We start from the raw sequence: 20,343 nt of genomic DNA on the forward strand, positions 1-20,343 counted from the left end.
AAAGACACCTGTTAACGAGCGGATGACTCAGAGAGAGTCAGAGGGAGCCGGAGCCTTCTCGGTTGTGTGAGGGACCGGGCCGGAGCACCCTGCCCGTGACCTGGCTCATCCTCCTAGAATACGGCGCAGATTCAGTCGCCGCCTTGCCCAGGTCACGTGGAAACTAGAGGCAGCGGGCAGTTCCCACATGGGGGCTCGATGCCCAGACTTTGCTTCTTGGAAAGTGCCCCCAGATTTTAGCTTGGCCAGCCCAGAGGCCAGACGCCCAGGTTCTCGGTTGGAAAATAACAGCTGTGAATACTAAGGAGAGGTCAGCAGCATGTGTATAAATTTCAATCATAAGAGGGACGCTTTCATCAGACCTATCAGTCATCACCCCCGATGCCGCCAGGACACTTCTCAATGTCAGACGCGGCTCACAGATTTATTCTCTGGAATCCGGCCGCATGGCCCAGGCCGGTGGCCTCCACTCTGGGCCATCCCCTCCCCCTCCCTGGCCTCAGTCTCCCTGCCTACCTGGGAGGGGGATTCGGGGTGGACGGCCTTGCTCTGACTATCCAGCTCTCAGCAAGATGAGTTCCAGGATGAAACATCGTGTCTTTGTCCTCTGTTCATCTGGTGCCTGCACAGCGGTCTCCTCTCTCCTCACGGGGCCTGCAGGGGCTCCCTCTCGCCCGGAGGATGCAGCTCCGACTCATTACAGAGCTCGGTCTAGTCGCCAAAGCCCTTCCCCCTCACTCTGCGGCCTTTCCAGGTGGGAGCCCCTGCCATGCCTCTCTCACCTCTTCTGCCTCTGCTCCTGCTGCCCCCTGGCCCTCACTCACCCCCGCCCTCACCTCTCCCCATCCTGTTCATACCCCGAGCCTGCAAAATGCCCACCGCACAGGGGTGCTCAGACATGTGCGCTTTGTCTCCCTGCTCAGGAGCCTGAAGAAGGCTTCGGGGACAGGTGGCCTTTCAGTTGCCTCATGATGGCAAACGTGGAGGATTGGGACCGGAAGACACTGTGATGATGAGAAAAGAGGAGGATATTTCGGGTTGTGGGCATAGCAGACCAGAGTGACTGGCATGTACGAGGGTGGAGTGAGGGTGGCGGCCAGGGAGGGGGAATCTCATGACCTGGCATTTTAGAACCCACGCCATTGACCCTCTCAGGCCCTCATGGCCAGCTCTGAGATTTCCTAGAAACATTCACTGGTCACCTAGTCTGTGCCAGGCCCTCAGCCAGGCACTGGAGATGGAACTTGAGACATATTTAAACAATGAGCTTAGGAGACGGTGAGAGAACTGTGTAGTAAGAAACAGGATGGGAACTGTTATTTGTTGGGCACCTGCTATGCTGGGCACTTTGTGTCCGCTCCTCTCCTGGTGGATTTGTTTCCAAAGATACTGCACCCCATGTAAGCTATACCACTTACCCGCCCAGAATCGGTGTATATTTCTCCTCCCCTTGCATCGGGGTTGACCGTGTGACTTCTGAGACCGGGCACTAAGAGACTGGCAGCTTATTCACTTTCCTGCTTCATACTCTTCATGGTGGCCCTCTATGTCCAGCCACCAGAGACCATGCTGTGAGGAAGCCCAAGCTAGTGATGGGGGAGAGGCCATGGAGAGGGATCCCCATGTGGCAGTCACGTGAGTGAAGCTGTCTTGGAGCTAGTTCAGCCCAGGCACCAGCCAGAAGACTGACCCCAGGGGACACACAACTCGTGGACCAGGACCACCCACACCTGAATTCCTGACCCCCAGAATCATGAGCAAATAAAAATTTATTTTATTTTTTTTAATCAGCTTCTAAGTGTTGGCATCATTGGCTGGGCTGCAATAGAAAACCAGAACGCCTCTTTAACCCTCCTTGACAACTCCAAGAGGCAGGTGTCATTATCTCCACTTTGCAGACAAGCAAACCGAGGGTGGGAGAGCTGAGATGACTAATGCAGGGCCATAGGGGAAGTCAGTGGCAGACGCAGGATTCAATCCGGGGCCTGTGTGACCCACCGACTTAGCCAGTTCCCTCGGAGCAGAGGGTAAAGGCCTTTCCCTCTGGGGAGGGGAGCTGAGGGCGGCCAGGTGGGCAGAAAACTTTTCTCTCTCCTCTTTTGTATCTTTAAAATTTTGCATAAAATTACTCCACACTGAACAAATAAAGGTAATATTTTTATTTAAAAGAAAAATAATAGTGGTATGTGTGCACGTTGGGGTGGGAGCAGATGAAATTAGAGGTCACCTCACAGAACAGAAGCCTGGCTTAGAATTGAATGGCTCCCACCCCGGGCTGCACAGCGGAGTCACCTCCGGAGTTTTAGAACTGGGATCCCAGGCCCCGCCCCCGGAGCTGCTGGTTTAATTGCCTGGGGGCGTGGCTTAGGCCTCAGGATTGTTCAAAAGCTCTCTGGGTGGTTCCAATGTGCAGCCCAGGTTGAGAGGGAGGCCCAGGATTCTGCGAGGCAGTGAAAGGCTGGGGAGGGTTCGGGTGGGCTGTGCAGGACCAAAGTGGGTGATTTGTGTAGAAAAAAAAGAAAAAAGCATTGCTTTGGGGGTGGAGACACTGGAACAAAACAAAAGAAAAGAAAACAAAACAGAACCAAACAAAGCAGAGTGGCCCTGCTTTCTGCGCCCTGGTGTGTGTGAGATCGCTGAACAGTTCACAGAAATGCTCAACCTTCAAGGCCAGATTGATCAATCCCAGAAGGAAGGGATTCCATCCATCATGGCACAGGCTGCTGTTCCTAGTTCCAGCTTAGCCTGGATCCTCAACCTGCCGCCAGCCAGGGCCGGGCACCCGAGGCTGCAGAAGGGCCTGAGGCTCCCTAGGAAGGAGGTGCAGCAAGAGACCTTGCTTGAGCTTCCAGGGAAGGAAAGTCCCAGGCAGGCCATTCAGGCTGGGTCCCACCTCAAACCACCTGGGAACTTTGCAAACAGGGGTGATGGGGTTGCCTGTTGAATTGTGGTTCTCTGGAGGCCTCGAGCTGATTAGAGCAGTGGTTCCCAAACGTCTTGTCAGAACCACCTGGAGGGATACCAGAGGAGACAGAGGCCCAGGCTTGTAGAAGGCGAGTAGGACCTGGGCCTCTGCAGGTGATCCATGTCCCACGTGATTCTGATGGACTCCGAGGTTAGAGAACCGCTGCAGTACGGCTAGTTCTCAAATGTGGGGAGTTATAAACGACTGTTGTTTTGGTGACACTCCTAGAGATTCTGATTTAATTAATCGGGGGTGTGCCTAGGTATGAGACTTTTTAAAAGCTCCTCAGGTGATTCCCACATGCAGCAAAGTTTGAGAACCCCCAGGTTCCAGAGTCTAGAAGCAGACTGAGGTGTATGTGGGGGTAGGATGTGATAAAAGTGAACATTTAAGATCAGTGAGGAAAGGGTGAATTTTCAGTAATTGGGCTGGGTCAACTGGCTATACTTTGGGCATGAAAACGGATCTTTCCTCATGTCACAAACAATAATAAATTCAAGGTGAATTAGAGACATAAATGTAAAAGACAGAATAACAAAATTACCATACAGGAAAATGCTTTCATAATTCCAGGGTGAGGAAGGCTTTTCAAAACGTGATAAAAATCTCAGAAGCTGCAAAGGAAAAGATTGACAGATTGGTTACCCCCCAGATTTAAAACTCTATTGGGAAAAATGAACAATAAGCAAAAATAAAAGACACATGACCTGCTAGGAGAAAATATGTGTAACCCCTATAACAAACCAAAGATTAATATCTACAAGGTATTAACTATGCTTACAAATGAATAAAACAAGGACAATAACCCAATAAAAATGGGTCAATGATATGAATAGGTAATTCTCAAAAGGAGGCATCCAGATAAATATAGGCTTATATGCCAATAAATATATAAAAATGCTCTTCATTAATAAATATAAATTAAATAATGACAAGATAGATATTTCCCTTATTGGGAAGGGTAGGAAGGGAGGGTGGGAGATCTCAAATATTATTGGTAAAAGTATAAATAGAACTTTTGGGAGGGGCAACTGGCATTAATTATCACAAACTTAATGTATCTACCCTTTGACTTAGTGATCCCACTTCTAGGGATCTATCCTGCAGAAATACTACCAGCCGTGCACAAGGACGCTCACTGCAGCGTGGTTTTTAATAGTGAAGATGGGAAAGAACCAAAATGTCCAACAATACAAGGGAATGAGTCAATAAGCTGCAATACAGCCGGGCAGTACACGAGTGCGGCTCTGTGTACTGATATGGAAACATGTGCACATATGTTGGTAAAGTAATGAAAGCCATTGCAAGACAACATGGGAAATAAAGAGCTATTTCCACACACAGCGTTTTGGGGCAGCAGTGGTTGGGGGGATTAGGCTGTGATGGTTAACAGTTTCTGCCAAGATCCACTTTTGGCAACAATCAACCTGAGTTCCGTGACTTTGGGGTGACAACCACATAAAGTCTTTGAAGAGATCCTACTATGAGACCCTAAAGCTTATGTCTTTAGGCGTTGAAATAATCATTGCAACGATAATAATAACAGCCAGCGTGGACACAGTACTTTCTGCATGCCTGGCACTGTTCGAAGTCCTTTATGTGCATTAATCTGGGCAGACTTGGGCCAAATCCCAGCTTTGCCACTCACTAGCTCTGTGAGTCTTTGCCCCAGGGTCTCAGTGGTCCTGTTGGTAAATAAAGATGCTGTTTGCTACGAGGTAACCTTGGTGCAGGGCCTACTCCATGCCCATGATGACCCTCCAGGATTCACTGCCAACCTAAGGGTCACATCTGCTCACTAACCCTCATAATGTGGACTTAAAGTTTAAACTCAGCCTATTGACCCCCTTCCTTTATCCAAAGCTCTGCTATCTGCTTCCCTCAGATTTATCAGGGTTTGGTTTCAGATTTTCTCTTCTCCACCTCGTAGGCAACTCTCTGAGTCTTGAAGTCATTCGGCGCCAATTTTATTATTTCCCACTATAAACTGTCTAGCCCTCCATGACCCGCCGAGGCCTCTAGCTGTGTGTGACATTTTAAATACTAACATTAGGTTCTTGTCTTAAAGGAAAGAGAAATTAAGTTCAAATGGTGGCTCTTTAGAAATACATAAAACATGAGCTGGGCTTTTAATGGAAAAGTCACCTTCTCATAACCTCTGCCAGGCCCGGCTGGGACAGGCAGATTGAGTCCCCTCCCTTTCTCAAAATCAAGAGCAAATATTGGTTTACCCTTCACCAAGATGACCTCGGGCCCATTCTAGCTGTAGAAACACTGCAGTAGATGATCAAATGAGAAGGAGGCCGCCAAAACCGGTTTGGCTCAGTGGATAGAGCGTCGGTCTGCGGACTGAAAGGTCCCAGGTTCGATTCCGGTCAAGGGCATGTACATTGGTTGCGGGCACATCCCCGGTGGGGGGTGTGCAGGAGGCAGCTGGTCGATGTTTCTCTCTCATCGATGTTTCTAGCTCTCTGTCCCTCTTTCTCTCCCTTCCTCTCTGTAAAAAATCAATAAAATATATTAAAAAAAAAAAAAAGACAAATGAGAAGGAGGCCAAGGCTGAGCCTGTGACGTGGGGTCCTCTTACGGAGGGCTAAGAACACTCTTCAATTAAAGTGTCCTTTTCTCAGGAAAGAGTCCTTTCGCCAAATGAAGGAAACTGGCGTGACATTTCAGGCATCTGGGGAGTCCTTGAAGGCAGGGACCTCCTTCGATGTTTGTGTCTAGCATTGGGCTTGAAGCTGTCCCAGAGGCTTCTTATGCTATCTTCATATTTTTTCATTCTTTTTTCTTTTTGCTGTTCTGATTGTGTGCTTTCGGCTTCCTTACCTTCCAAATCACCTATTCGATCCTCTGCTTCATCTTCTCTACTGTTGGTTCCCCGTAATGTGCTCTTCATTTCATTTAGTGTATTCTTCATTTCTGACTGGTTTTGTATGACTTCCATTCCTTTTTTTATGCTGTTGAAGTTCTCACTAAGCTCCTTGAACATCCTTATATCCATTGTTTTGAACTCTGTATCTGGAAGTGGCTTGCCTCCATTTCATTTATTTTCTTTTTTTTTCTGGAGATTTCTCCAGTGCTTTCATTTGGGACCTGTTACTTTGTCTTCTTATTTTGGCTGCTTCCCTGTGTTTGTTTCTGTATTGGTAGAGCTACTATGTCTCCTTCAGTTGGTAGAGTGGCCTTGTGTAGTAGGTGTCCTGTAGGGCCCAGTGGCAAAGCCTTCCCAGTCACCTGAGCTGGGCACTCTAGGTGCACCCCTTTGTGGGCTGTGAGCACAGTCTTGTTGTAGTTGAGACTTGATTGCTGCTGGTGTCACTGGGAGGAATTGACCCCCAGGGCAATTGGCTGTAAGGAGCAGCTGTGACTACAGTGGGAGAGCTGCTGTGCAGGAGACACCCCTATGGAGCAGGACTTGATTCAGTAAGGGCTTTGGTGCTCACTGAGTCTGCTCCTTTAATGTGTTGCTTATGGATGTGTAGAGTTGTAATCTGGTATGGTCTGACCACTGGGTACACTGGCTCTTTAGTCTCCAGGGAGTTGCAAAGTCAGCCACTGCCTGGAGCCACCCAGCAGGAGCTACAGAGAGATCTGCCAATTCTTCCTCTTTGTATTGGGTTTGGAAGTGCCCAGACAAGGCCCAGCTATGAAGCAAGGCAAGCTGGTGTTGGTGCTGGGTCTTGGAACTTTTATTGATAGGTTTGGGGCTCCTTGACCAGCTGGAGCTTGTTTGAGAGATTTTAGCCTGAGCAAGGATAGGCCATTCATATGCAAAAGCTGATGCACACAGCTCGAATAGGATTGTAAATTGGATGAGGCGGGGTCTTAGGGAATCAGCAGGATGGAGCAAACAGAAATGGTTGCCAGTTAGCCCTGTGACCAGGGAGGTCCCAGCATAGGAACAATGATCCCTGTCAGCAACTCCATCTGGGAGAAAGCCGCCTCTGAATTCCTGCCCCGATGCCAGACAATCCAGTTCCTCCTGGTATGTGTCAGTGTTCCCAGAGCCTCGCCCCAGAGCTCAGAGGAAGCAGACTTTGTAAGTTCAGTTTGTGGTGCTGGCCTTTTAAGAGGAACAGCTGGGTCTCCAGCAGCCTCTGTGTCACTGAGCCCCAATCCGCACTGGTTTTTACAGTCCTTAGTTTTTACTGCCCGTAGGGACTCCTTTTCCTAGCTCTGGGACCCTGGGATAGGGGCCTGGTGTGGGGCTGGAACCCCTGTCTCCTCTGGGTGGCCTTCAGAGAGGCGATCTCCCTCCTAATTAAAAAAGCGGCACACGTGGGTGCCAGCCCAGCCCATTCCGAGCCTCCTCCCAATCTCAGTGTGCTTTCTTCTTTACTTCTCTTGTTGTAGGCCTTCCATTCAGCCAGCTTTCCGGCAGTTCTGGATGATGGTTGTTCTGTATTTTAGTTGTAATTTTGATGTGGATGTGGGAGGCGGCAGGTACAGGCGTTTACCTACACCGCCATCTTGGCTTCTCCTCTTGAGAGCTTTTAGTCAAGTCCAAAGCATGAGCCAAGACAGGCCGTTTGTATAAAAAAGCCACTGCACCAAACCAGTTTGGATGTGCCTGCAAATTGGGTGGGGTGGAGTCTTAGGAAGTCACCAAGGCAGGACCAACAGCGTTAGCCAGGTTCATGGAGAGTTAGTGGCTCACCTGCTGGCTGTGTGGGGCAGGCTCGGCAAAGGAACAATGGCCTCTGCCAGGACTTCTGTCTGAGAGAAAGCTGTCTCTCCAGCCCTCGTCCTGAAGCCGGACAATTCAGTCCCCCCTTGGATGTCCCCGGCACCTTGCAAGCTGCTGGCCCAGCGCTGGAGCTCCGAGCCAGTGAGTCACAGTAAGTACACGTGGGCCCTTTAAGACGAATGCCTTTCTCACTACAATCTCCTCTGCTTTTCACAGCCAGAAGTGATGGGGACTTCTCTTCCCAGCGCTGGAACCCTGGGCTGGGGGGCATGGTGTGTATGGCGGGGGGAGGGCTATGCAGCTGAGATATCTCTCTCGATTTTTATCTGCCACTCGTGGGTGTGGGACCGGCTCGTTCAGCGCCTCTGCCCCTCCCACCAGTCTTGATATGGCTTCTTTATATTCTTCATTGTAGGACTTCTGTTCTGCTAGATTCCAGGTGTTCTGAATGGTGCTTGTTCTGTAGTTTACGCGTAATTACGATGTGGTTGTGGGTGGTTCCGAGTACCGCGTTTACCTACGCCGCCACCTTGACCGGGGCTTCTAAATGAGTATCTAGAATGTTTCCAGCAGAGGGGAGGTGGAGAGAACCTCAGTGTTTGGGTCCCTGGGAACAGGGGAATGGACATTTCTGGCGTCCAGATACCCCTTTCGCCTTAGCACACACGGAACTCCCCAGCTCTCTTGCAGTCCTCGAGGCCATGTGGTGTTTCTGGCTCATGGAAGGCAGCACTCGCAGGCTGAGACGGGGTAGAATTCAGTGCAGCCGGCTTCTCTCTTCCTCGGCCGCAGGGATCATGGAGGAGGCCCAGGCTGACATGGGAGCCACGCGATCAAAGCAGCCTGCGTCCTGGGCTCACTGCGCTGGGACCTCAGTGCATTTTCATGAGCAAGAAATAAGTGTTGGTAGGGTTAAAGCACAGAGGGTTGGGCATTGTTTGATGCTGCATACCCCACCATCCTGACTAATACCCAGAGAGAGCAAAGGACTATGGGAGGGGCTGCCACTGCGACCTGCTCTGAACCCCAACTCTAGTTCTCCCCAGCGAGTGAGGAAGGCTCGGCCACAGCTGGCTCCAGCCCCAGGGCCGTACCCCACCCCTCCCCCTCAGCTTGTTCAGTGGTCACATGGGATCCACAGGCCCCTCCTCAGGAGCCAGAGCTTGTGGATGTATTCAGCGTCCCAGGATGCACCGGTGCTGGGCCAGCGGGGGCTCTGGGTGTGGGAGGTGTGACTTCAGTGGCTTTCAAGAGGTCTCTTTATGCAGGGAGCCAGGATCTGCAGGCTGCTTGCAACACGACAAACCTGTAAATATGTATGTGGAGTCGCTCACCGCCCGGCCTTTGTATGAAATCTGCATTGCAAAGCCGGGTCCAGAGAACAGGGCTTTGTAATCCGGCCAGTGTGGCCTGCGCCTGGCTGGCACTGCCCCTCCGGCGGCCTCAGTTCCCTTGTTTGTAAAATGGAATGGTCATCTCCACCTTGCTGGCTCTTGGTCAGTGTGACAGGTTGAGAAGGAGAATGGACTTGGGGGTGCCCTGTAACCTCGAGGGTTCTCAGAAATGAGCAAAAAGCATAGATCATGTCCTCTTGTGGGTAGGGAGCCAGTTAACAAGAGAAATGACCCACCACACCAGGTAGGGGAGTAAGCTGTGAAATGCAGAGGAAGAGAGACCATCAGCAAGGAGATCAGGGAGGGCTTCCTGGGGGAGGGGTGGGTGTAATGGGTCCTGAGGGGCACGTAGAATGTCGACAGGAAACCTGGGAGCAGCGTAAGAGAAGGTGTGCACCTGACAGCACACTCATGTGCGCAGGACCAGCTAAGAGGTGGTGGGTGGTGCCCCTACCTCTGCTGCTGGAATCCTCGGTGGAAGTTCTAAGCAGAGGCCCTGGGCAGACCAACCTGGGCTTCAGTCTTGGCATCCTCACCTCTTGCTCTGTGACTTTGGGTAGTCACTTCCCTGAGCTCCGGTTTATTTACCTGTAAAATTGGGCTGAGAATACCTACCGTAAAGGATACAACCAGGCACAGCAGGTGAGGACCTTTGCACTGTGTCATGTGGTCTGCACCCCACAGGGGGTAGCTATCCACAGTGGCTTTGTCCAAGAGGCTAGACCAGTGATGGCGAACCTATGACACGCGTGTCAGCACTGACATGCGTAGCCATTTCTGATGACATGCGGCCGCATGCCGAGGATGAAACATTTGCTGCTCCTGAGGATGAAACATTTGCGACTAGAGTCTTGGAGTTAGTTTTTTCCTCAAAGTGACACACTACCCGAGTTATGCTCAGTTTTTTGGCGAAGTTTGACACACCAAGCTCAAAACGTTGCCCATCACTGAGCTAGACTGATACAGGAGAGGAGGAGCTGGTATATCCATCCGGTTGGCAGCAGCCTCTTTGGGGAGCTGGTAAACCTCGTGTTGAGCCCTAGAAAGACCATGGTTTCTGGAATCAGAGGGCTCTAGGGGTGGGTCTCAGCTCCGCCACTTCCTACTTGTGTGACGTTCTTCTGAAACCTCCGAGAGCCCGTGTTCTCTCATCTGTACGAGGAGGAATGTTAGCATCTTGGTTGCAAGGACTGGGTACCCCTGTTGCCATCTTGAGGAAAGCAGGTTTATTGTAAGGATAGGCATGGAGTGGGAGGGCATCAGGATTTGAAGAAACTCCAAAAATGAGCCCTTGGGCCCTCCATGTCAGAGGTGGCCAGCCTATAGGTGGGTCCTCGGTGGGCCGAGTGTCTCCCTAGGCCAGTCAGTGGTGGCCATGCATAAGGGAACATCCTGCCCGGGTCTATTTTCCCAGGAGGGGTTGTGGGAGGGAGCTTGGCTGTTGGGTAGGGCAGCCCCAGAGCAGCCCCAGGGGATGTTAATTTCCCCCTCCCAAAGTGGTCTCAAGGATCCTGTGACCAGTGGATATAAAGAGACTAGCCCAGAGGCTGGCCATGTGAGGGCTGGAGGGGTTTGGACACTAAGCTCCAAGGACAAAGACTTGAACAGAGAGGCTCAGTGTGACCAGCAGAAGCAAGATCAGCACTCCTGGCAGAAGGATACATGGGGCCTGTCCTCGGAAGCAGAGCCTGCACCTCCCAAGGGGTACATGGGAGCAGGTGGCTGGGGGCAGTGTGGATCAGGGGTGCCACCAGTCCCAGTGTTGAGAGGCCCGATTTTAATCTCTGCTCTGCCAGAGACTTGCTGTGTTGGACTCGCCTCGTCACTTAATCTCTTTGTACCTCACAGTCACCCCATTTGTAATGACACCCCCCCTTACTTTCTCCCCTGGCTGTCCCTCGGGACATGCATTTAGAGTTTCTGTCAGTGATGGGTTATAGCAGGATGACCACAGCCCCTTTTGTATAGAGATGCAAACTCTGAGCCGGCCCTTTCAGCCACTGCAGGGAGCTGCAGCTGGTTCTGTGAGTGAACGGACAGGCAATATTACAAAGTACTAGTAGAGTGTTGGAAACACACGCGAGAGTGTGATTTCATACACATCTGTATACATTTTCTATGTGGTCATGATCATATCCACGGGCAAAGGATGGGGTATGGCTGAGACCAACTGTCTCCTGGGGAAAAAGAAACTCAGCTTCTACCACGCGCCAAAATAAATCCAGATGCTTATAAGATTTAAATGTAAACAAATAAGTAATAAGAATGTATAATAATTTGATCTTCATTGTACCAGATCTTTCTAAACATAGGTGCAAAGACACAACCATGAAAGTAAAAAGATAGTTATATTTAACTGAATAAAAGTTTACAAATTCTGCAAGGCAAAAAATACCTAAACAAACTTGAAAATCTAACAATAAAATGGTCAAGATAGCTGTAATATATACCACAAAGGGCAGAAGCCATTGCAAATGAATAAGAATAAAGAAGAAAGGATGTGGGATATAAAAAGTCCAAAAACAAAACAAAACAACAACAACCCACAAGTGGTCAATAAATGTATAAAAATATTCACCTTTGCTAATAATAAAATAAATTTGGATTAAAATAATCATTTATTCTCCTATCAGTAGTCCCAAATTAAAAATACTCAACATTGGTGAGGGTAGCTGGAAATAGGAGTTTTTAGGCTGAGGGCAAATACTGGTATAACTGTTCCAGGGGTAAACAAAAGAGGATGCATCCAAAGTCTTAAAGCCATACCTACCTCTTTCAGCCAGCAATTCTATTACTACAACCTTATCCTGAGGAAGTAATCATGGAGGTCTACAAATATTCAGCAACGAAAATATACATTGCAGTGTTTGTATGTGTTTTATGATGACAAAATAAATGAAAACAATCTAAAAGTCTAATAAAATGTAATTGGTAATGTAGATGATGGAATAGCACCACAACAGAATAAATCCTTGACTGCCATTAAAAATGATAGTGTAGCCCAGCCGGCATGGCTCAGTGGCTGAGTGTTGACCTATGAACCAGGAGGTCACGGTTCGATTCCCTGTCAGGGTACATACCCTGGTTGCAGGCTCGATCCCATGTGGGGCATGCAGTGGGCAGCTGATTAATGATTCTCTCTCATCATTGATGTGTCTCTCTCTCCTCTCTCTTCCTCTCTGAAATCAATAATAAATAAATAAAATGACAGTGTAAATCTAGTTTTAATAATGAAATATGTTCTACTTTTATTATTTGGACAAATAAAACATATTACAAAATGATGTTAAGTGTGACCCCATTTTATAAAAATTTATATGTATAATTTTGCAAAGAAAAAGGTCTAGAAAATGTATACTGAAATCAGTATATCTCTCTAGGAAATGGGATTTTTTGATGACTTAGTTTTTTTCTTTTTTTCTCACTGTTACTTTTCCTCTAAAAGATCTAATTTGTGTATTAAAACATACATGAACCAATAAAAAGTAGTACATAGATGATTTGCAGTATGCAGACATTCACAACTTTAAACCAAGTTATCATCAAAAAGAGAGAAGCAACCAACTTTATGTTCTAGAAAAGAGACAAAAATAACCCAAAGGAATATGGTAAGAATAACATAATAATAAAGATGAAAGTTCAAGTAAATAAATTAGAGAGCAACAAAACCCCAGTGGAATCAGTAAAAACGAAGAGGTAGGTCTTTTAAAATATTAAAAAATATAGAGATTCTGCCAAATCTAATCAAAGGGAAAAAAGGACAAACAAAATGAGAAAGGGGCATAACTGCCCATATAAAAGGGCTGAACACCGATAGGACATGCCATGCACGGCTTCATGGTCATCCATTAGAAACATCTTAATGAAAATGGCTCATTGTTCGCAAAATACATGAACTACCGTGGGCCTCCAAAGACTCTCCTCATTTTCAGGACAAAATCCGACCACCAAGGAAGGCGGCAGAATGGACCAGCTTTCCTGTCCCATTGTTCTGAGAGTCAGCCTTCCTCTCCTCTTGACAAAATAAAAATTAATCAAATAAATAAATAGAAAGGGAAACTCCTGCCAGAAACTCGATCAAGCATGTCAAGATTGGCCTCAAAATACTCTAAAGACTCATCAGTGAGATGACATCATTGGACAGAGGCTGAACCTTCTTCTCAGCCACAAGCCAGCGCAGCCATTTCCGAGGCACTGGGTCCCGGGGCCTCTGGGTCCTCCTCACCTCTGGGTGAGGTTTAAGACCTCGGAGCCTGCTTCTCGGGGAGGCTCCTGGGTCCAGGCACACCTATGTCCTGGTGAAGTGGCGGCGTTTGAAAGAAGACCTTCTCCCGGGAAGACCCTGCGTGGAGGACCACGGACACAATCCTCTCCTTTGGTGTGTCGGCTTCATGCTTTAATGAGCTTGAACCTGCCCCACGAGAAACACCGTGCCCTGGGGACCCCAACACATTTGTGGATGAAAGTCAGAACCGCAGGGTGTGGGTGTTTCCTTGTACATTCTTTGCTCTGACATTTTCTAACTTAATCTGGGTCCTCTGTAAACATTAACAGATGTTCGAAATCATAACTGCAAAGTAAGTCTTTTTTTTAACAAAAAAGTATATTTCTTTTTTATTGATTTCAGAGAGGAAAGGAGAGCGAGAGAAACATCAATGATGAGAGAGAATCATTGATCAGCTGCCTCCTGCACACCCCGCACTGGGGATTGAGCCCGCAACACGGGTATGTGCCCTGATCAGGGGAATCTAACCGTGACCTCTTGGTTCATAGGTCAATACTCATCCATGGAGCCACACTGGCTGGGCCAAAGTAAGTCTTAAAGTATACATTTTAAATATCTCTATACGGCAAACTATTGTAGACATCCAAGCCCAATGATGGGGACTGCTGCCCACCACACCAGGCTCCTGGGAGAGAGGTATTAATTTGTCATAAACCATTGTCATTTAACAAAGGCTAATTTTGAAATGCAACACCAAAAAGGAAATCAGAGGGAAAACATAAGTTAGGGCCTCCGATTTCAAGTCCTCCCCCAAAGCTCATCTAATTCCGCGGAGCCTGTGTTAAGAATCTTGGATCTTACTCTGTCCTCCCATCTCAGCCTCTCCGGGGCACCTGCACAGATCCACAGGGCGTGGGAGCGGGTGGAGACGGGAAAGATGGGTCTCCTCTTACAGGTGAGAAGACAGAGGCCCAGAGACGTACAGCGAGCCCCTCCACTCCTCAGTGAATCCATATAAAGGGCCAGCTGGGGACGGCTTCCCACAGGCACTTTGCAGGTCTCGGGTGGGGTTTCTGGGTGTCATAGTTAGGGTTCTCCAACAGGGCGCTTGTGTGTGAAGGATACAGACGCAGCTACAGCTATAGATAGATTTTTTTTAAAGAATTGGTTTGTGAGATTATGGAGGCTGCCACGTGCAAACTCCGCAGGGCAGGTTGGCAGGCTGGAGACCCACGGAAGAGCCGATGCTGCAGCTTGAGGCTGAAGACAGTCTGGAGACAGTTTCCTCTTCCTCCGGGGAATCTCAGTATGTTTTCTCTTAAGGCTTTCAGCTGATTTTAGGAGGCCCTCCCACTCCCGGCACCATGAACTCTGGGTGTTATTTAACCTCCCCGAGGGTCAGTGTGCTCATCTCTCACGTGGGGGGTAATAATACCACTTCCAGGGACTCTTGCAAGCATTGGAGAAAAGGTCCCTGGCCTGTGGACAGTGCTTAACATGCAGCCTTCTTTCAGTCCCTGCGGGGCAATGCACGATGCACAGGACAGGCCCTGCCTTTGGGAGCTCCATGTTGGGTGCTGATTAGTGTGATTAAGTGAAGCAAGGTGGCGAGAGAGAGAACCAGCTGGTAAACATGTCCCCAGTTTCCCAGGCTTGAGTAAACAGGCTGGGCTGGGCCCAGGGCCTGCCTGCAAGCCAGACCCAGGAGGGCCTGCAAGCCCAGCTCTTTCTCAAGCCCACGGGGAAGGAGCCCCTCTCAGATCAGCTCTCTCCTGGCTGCTGTCGAGTGACCCTCAGGAAAGGCCACACAGGGTTAGTTATAGGCCGGCACTGGAAGCATTCAACATCGCCATTCCTCACGGAACCCACCCTGTTGGAGAGAGAAGCTCTGCTTCTGATGCACACACACACACATGTGCACACAATCACACACATACTCACATGCACAAACACACACATGCACATATAAACACACATACACACATGCATGAACACATACACAAACAGACACACACCACAAATACACACAAACACACACATTAATACATCACACACACACACACATCAGAGAAAAGTTCAGGAAACATGGACTTTCCAAGTAATAATGGCTACTGAGCACTTTCCATTTGCCAGGCAGTGGGCTAATGCTCACAGACATTGTTGCACTTAATCCCCTGAGGACTCTCTGGGGTAGAAATTATTCACACTGGTTAACAGATGAGAATACTCAGGCACAGAGCGGTTAGCTACCGTATTTTCCGGCGTATAAGACGACTTTTTAACCCAGGAAAATCTTATACGCCCAGTCGTCTTATACGCCGGAAAATACGGTAATTGTTTTTTTTTTTGCTATACTGATGGATGAGAGATGATAGTACCGTAATTTGCCTAGACTCTGACTGCTGTTAAGTGGTGGAACCCGAGTTTGAACTCAGCCGGGCCAAGTCCAGAGTCTGTGACCTCGAAAGTCTACTGGCTGCTTCAGATGCAGGATTACAGGTGATCAGAGTCGGGGAGGTTGGGAGGAGCTGGAAGAGTCAGGGAAGGCTTCCTGGGGGAAGAGGCACTGAATCAAAGTAAAAGACAGCGGGGAAGGACTGAGCATCTGCTTGATTCAGGCTCCGAGTGTGGCGTAGGATGTGGGTAGGCAGGGAGAACTGGAGAAGGCATCGTGGATGATGGTTGTGCAGCAGCGAAGGCAGGAGTGGTGCTTGAGTTGAAGTGCACTGGGTACAATGAGAAAAGCGAGCCAAGGGCCGGAGAAGGCACGGGGGGGCCCTGGCACAGCGTCCCGGCTCCATGCCCTGCCCTTCCCTCGCTGCTCCTTCCTTGGCCCTGGGATCAGGGATTCACTCCTTTCCTGGCTCTGGCGGCTGACACACTGACCCACATCACAGGCAACCGCGCGCTCAGTTCCCGCTGTCTTGGCAGAGCCTGTTGGCTTCTTGGCTGCCGTCACCGAGTCTTACACTTGGGCGGCCAGATAGGAAACCATCCCAGCCAGAGAGCCTCGTGCTCCACGATCCATGGAGGTTTCCTCCAAGCCTGCCTCCCGCTCGGACGCCCTGTGTCTAGGCCAAGGGAGAGGATGATTGCTCTGAACCCAGCTGCAGCCAGAGGCCTATCACTCCCCCAGCCCCACAGCCCCTCAGCTCCTGCCCTGGGGTCTGCAGCCTGGCTGCCGGGGTGGTGGCTCCTGGAGAAGGCGGCTTTTTGTGTGTCAGTTACAGTTGCCATTCAATATTCTTTTATATTGGCCTCAGGTGCACAGTGTAGTGGTTAGACATTTATGTAATTTACAAAGTGATTCCCCCAATAAGTCTAGTACCCACCATACAGAGTTATTACAATATTATTGACTATACTCCCTATGCTGTACTTTACATCCTTGTGATTGTTTTGTAACTGCCAATTTTCACTTCTTGATACCTTCACCTTTTTCACCCAGTCCCCCAAAACTCCCTTAAAGTGGCTCTTAATGGATAGGCAAGGGGAAGAAATAAATAAAAAGAAGAGAACTAAGTAAGCCAGGAGTCAGTTGCTCATTTATTCAAGCAACAAGCACTTCTTGAGTATCTACAGAGACCAGGCCGTTTACAAGAACAAAAGCACCTCGACTTACCTCGAAGGCGTGGCAAAATAAGGCTGGAGCTGTCTTGTGGGACCTCTCTCCCCTGGGTGTTCCCCAGGTCCCTCCACTTCTGCGTGTCCCCAACTGATCTCATCATGCCTGTCTTCTCCTTGTGGACTCCCTGTCCCCATGAGCAACATCACCAGACACCCAACTGCTCACGCCAAAAATGTGGGCGATATCCTTAACTTCGCCCTCCCTCACTGTCCACCTCCAGTCCCTCGACCCCTCCCATTGCGCTGTCCCTCTGAGCAGCTCTCAAATCCGTCTACTGTTCTCGGGTTTCCCGATACAACCGTGATCAAGGCCCATCACGTCTGGCCCGGACCTCTAACCTCTCTACAGCCACCTCCACACTGGTGTCCATGCATCCACCTCCCTCCTGCACATTCTCTGCACCGAGACCCGAGGCATCAGTCAGAAGCATCGAATGGATCACAGGCTTAACATCTTTTGTTGCTGCTTCTCCCGCCGCCCTCAGGACTAAGCGTCCAAAGCCCTGTGTGCTCTCCCTCGCCTACTCCAGCCAGTTCATTTCTCTCCATTTCCCGGATGTCATTGCATTTGCCTCTCCCTAGAGCTCCCCTGACCCCTGACCCCTCACAGGAGATTCCCTTGGCCTCCGTGCCACCCTCTTCCCCCACCGTGGAGTGGGGGCACACTACCAGTGTCCTCCCACGGGCTCCCACCTCTCGGCCTGTTGGGGCTCTCTGACTTTGGCTGACGTGTTTTGGAACTAGATAGAGCTGATGTTTGCACACTACTGTGAATGTTCTAAATGCTGCTGGACTATGCACTTAGAAATGGTGGGTTTTACCTCGATTGAACAAGAAAGAAGGAGGGGGGGTCAGCCTGGGTGTCTGGCTGTCCCAGCTCCCATGCTGCCCCCCACCCCCCGCCACAGGACCCCTCTGCCCAAACCTTGGTGTCTCCCACGGAGCAGCAGCCACCAGGCCTTCAGCGGTGGAGCCACCGTGACCTTCATCCCTTCTGCCCTTTCCTTTGATGGTGGGAGGGGGAGGCATGGGGCAGGGGCTGTCTCACGTTTTGAACCCTACATTCCTCTGGGAGAATTTGGCCAGAGCTGTTGCCCCAGGTAACAATCCCTTCTGCCAAAGGTGTGGGAATATTTACGACTGCTCATGGGCTTTATGTTCACTCTGTCGGCGCTCCGTTTGCATTCGTGCTGATAATAAAAATTCAATTTATAATAAAAACAAGCATTCTGTTGTAGAATTGGGTCTTAAGGATCCTGTAAAGGCTTTGCAGGGACTTACTTTAGCCTAGTAAATGTCCTGCCCCTGGGTGAGACTTCAGAGCCTTCAAACAGTTCGTTTGGAAGGATTTGGTTATGAGAAAACCTTTATGGTCTCTTTAAGTTAATGGGAAAAGAACAACCAACTGAATGGCCTTGGAAAACAATGGGGTCCCCTTACCCGGAAGGTGTCGCCACCCTAAAGGGGTGGGTGGTGCAGGACCACGGAGTGGGAAGCCGTGGGTTCAAGGCTACTTCAACGCTAAATAACGTTAGGCAAGTCCCTTCTCCTCTCTGGGCCTCACTCTTCTCTTTTAAACAACCTGAGGGTTGAAATTTTATGTAATAAGAACTTTTGATCTCATTATCTTATTCTTAGGAATTTTTCCTAAGGGGGAAAAATTCAACAAAGACAGAAAGTTATTTGTCTAAAACGGTTCATGCCAGTATTACCTATACAGGCAAAAAAAAAAAAAAAAGGTGAAAAATCTAACCCACGAATTGGAAATAGTTGATAGGATTATAGAACTTATGACAGAATAATAAACTGACATTAAGATAGAAATTGTCATATATATACCACCCGACCCAACACCACCAAGACAAGGGATGATGCTCATTAAGAAGAAACAGTGGTTATTACCAGATGATGGGATTGTGGTTGATTTTTGTCTTCTTCTTTAGGCTTTTACATATTTTTCAAATTTTCTATAATGAACACGTATTACTTTTATAATCAGAAACAACAAATGTCATTGAAATAGCAATTAATTTTTATAAAGAATACGTGACAAAGAAGAAAATGCTTTAGTTATCATGTGAAATGAACAGGAAATAGAACATGAAATGAATATTCAGATTGCAACTAGGTTGAAATGGTAACAGACCAAATCCTTTAAAATCACTTTGCCTAATTATCAATTCATCTAATAACCAATTCTCTAAAGTTTTACCCCCTGCCTTTAGGTGTTTTTATATCTATTCAATTATCATATTCTTTTTCATTGTATTATCTTTTGACAGATTGAGTTGGTTATTTAATTGTCTAAGGGCACTTCTGATAATTTTGTATTTCTAAGAGTTATTTTAAACATTGTCACCATCCCTTGATTATGGTATTGTTTTTATCCTTGCATGAGTAATTTATATCTTTTAAATATACTTTTGAATAATTTAAGGATGTGTTAGGCTGTTTGTTAAAAATCTTTTATTCAAAATTTAATATTTCTAACACACTTTTTAATGGTGCCCAAGACTCTAATTACAACCAATTGTAAACCTCCTTCTGTCTTGACCCATCATTAGACCCTTATCACCAAGGTTGTAGATCAAGCAAGACATGGATGGGTGTCCTAGAAGATAAAAAATATCATTTATGAAATGCTAATGGTCATATCAGTATAAAATACCCAAACAGGTGGCAAGAAAGATTGAGATACCCAAATAGATTGAATGCAGGGCCAAATTGTAGGTGAATTCATCTTAGGGAACTGGCTGTAGGTGGATATATCTAAAACTCATGAACATTGAAGGAAAATAGAAAAAAAAATACTGTGTTAAGGTGGTGGAATTTACAAAAAAAAATAATGCATTTTTATTGAGTTCAGAGAGGAAGGGAGAGGAAGAGAAAGATAGAAACATCAATGATGAGAGAGAATCATTGATTGACTACCTCCTGGACGCCCCACACTGGGGATCGAGCCCAAAACCCAGGCATGTGCCCTGACCAGGAATTGAACCATGACCCCTGGTTCATAGGTTGACACCCAACCACTGAGCCACACCGGCCGGGCAGCAAGCTAATTTTTAAGTTGATAATTTTGTATGGCCCACGGATGATGCTATCAATTTCCAAATGGCCCTTGGCAGAAAAAGGGTTCCCCACCTCTGCAGGCCTGTGTCTTCATAATTTTCTCTCTTTATAGTTTATTTATTGTTGCTGTTTGTTTGGGGCAAAGAGGGCTGGGGGGTGTGGAGGTAGACAAGGCACCAATGAGCAATGTCATCTTGACTGTACATTGTGTAAGGTCTGCCATCACTTACAATTTTAAACTATTTTTCAACCTGAGACACTGTCTGTTGACTCTCCGCCCTGATAGATGAGGAAATTAGCCTAAAATGATTTAAAGAGACACTGCCTATCTATGGCATGCTTACACACTGGGGGCAGGACTCCTGTTTTT

Source organism: Cnephaeus nilssonii, assembly GCF_951640355.1.
Source record: "Cnephaeus nilssonii genome assembly, chromosome: 14".
In the NCBI taxonomy this organism is placed as follows: domain Eukaryota; kingdom Metazoa; phylum Chordata; class Mammalia; order Chiroptera; family Vespertilionidae; genus Cnephaeus; species Cnephaeus nilssonii.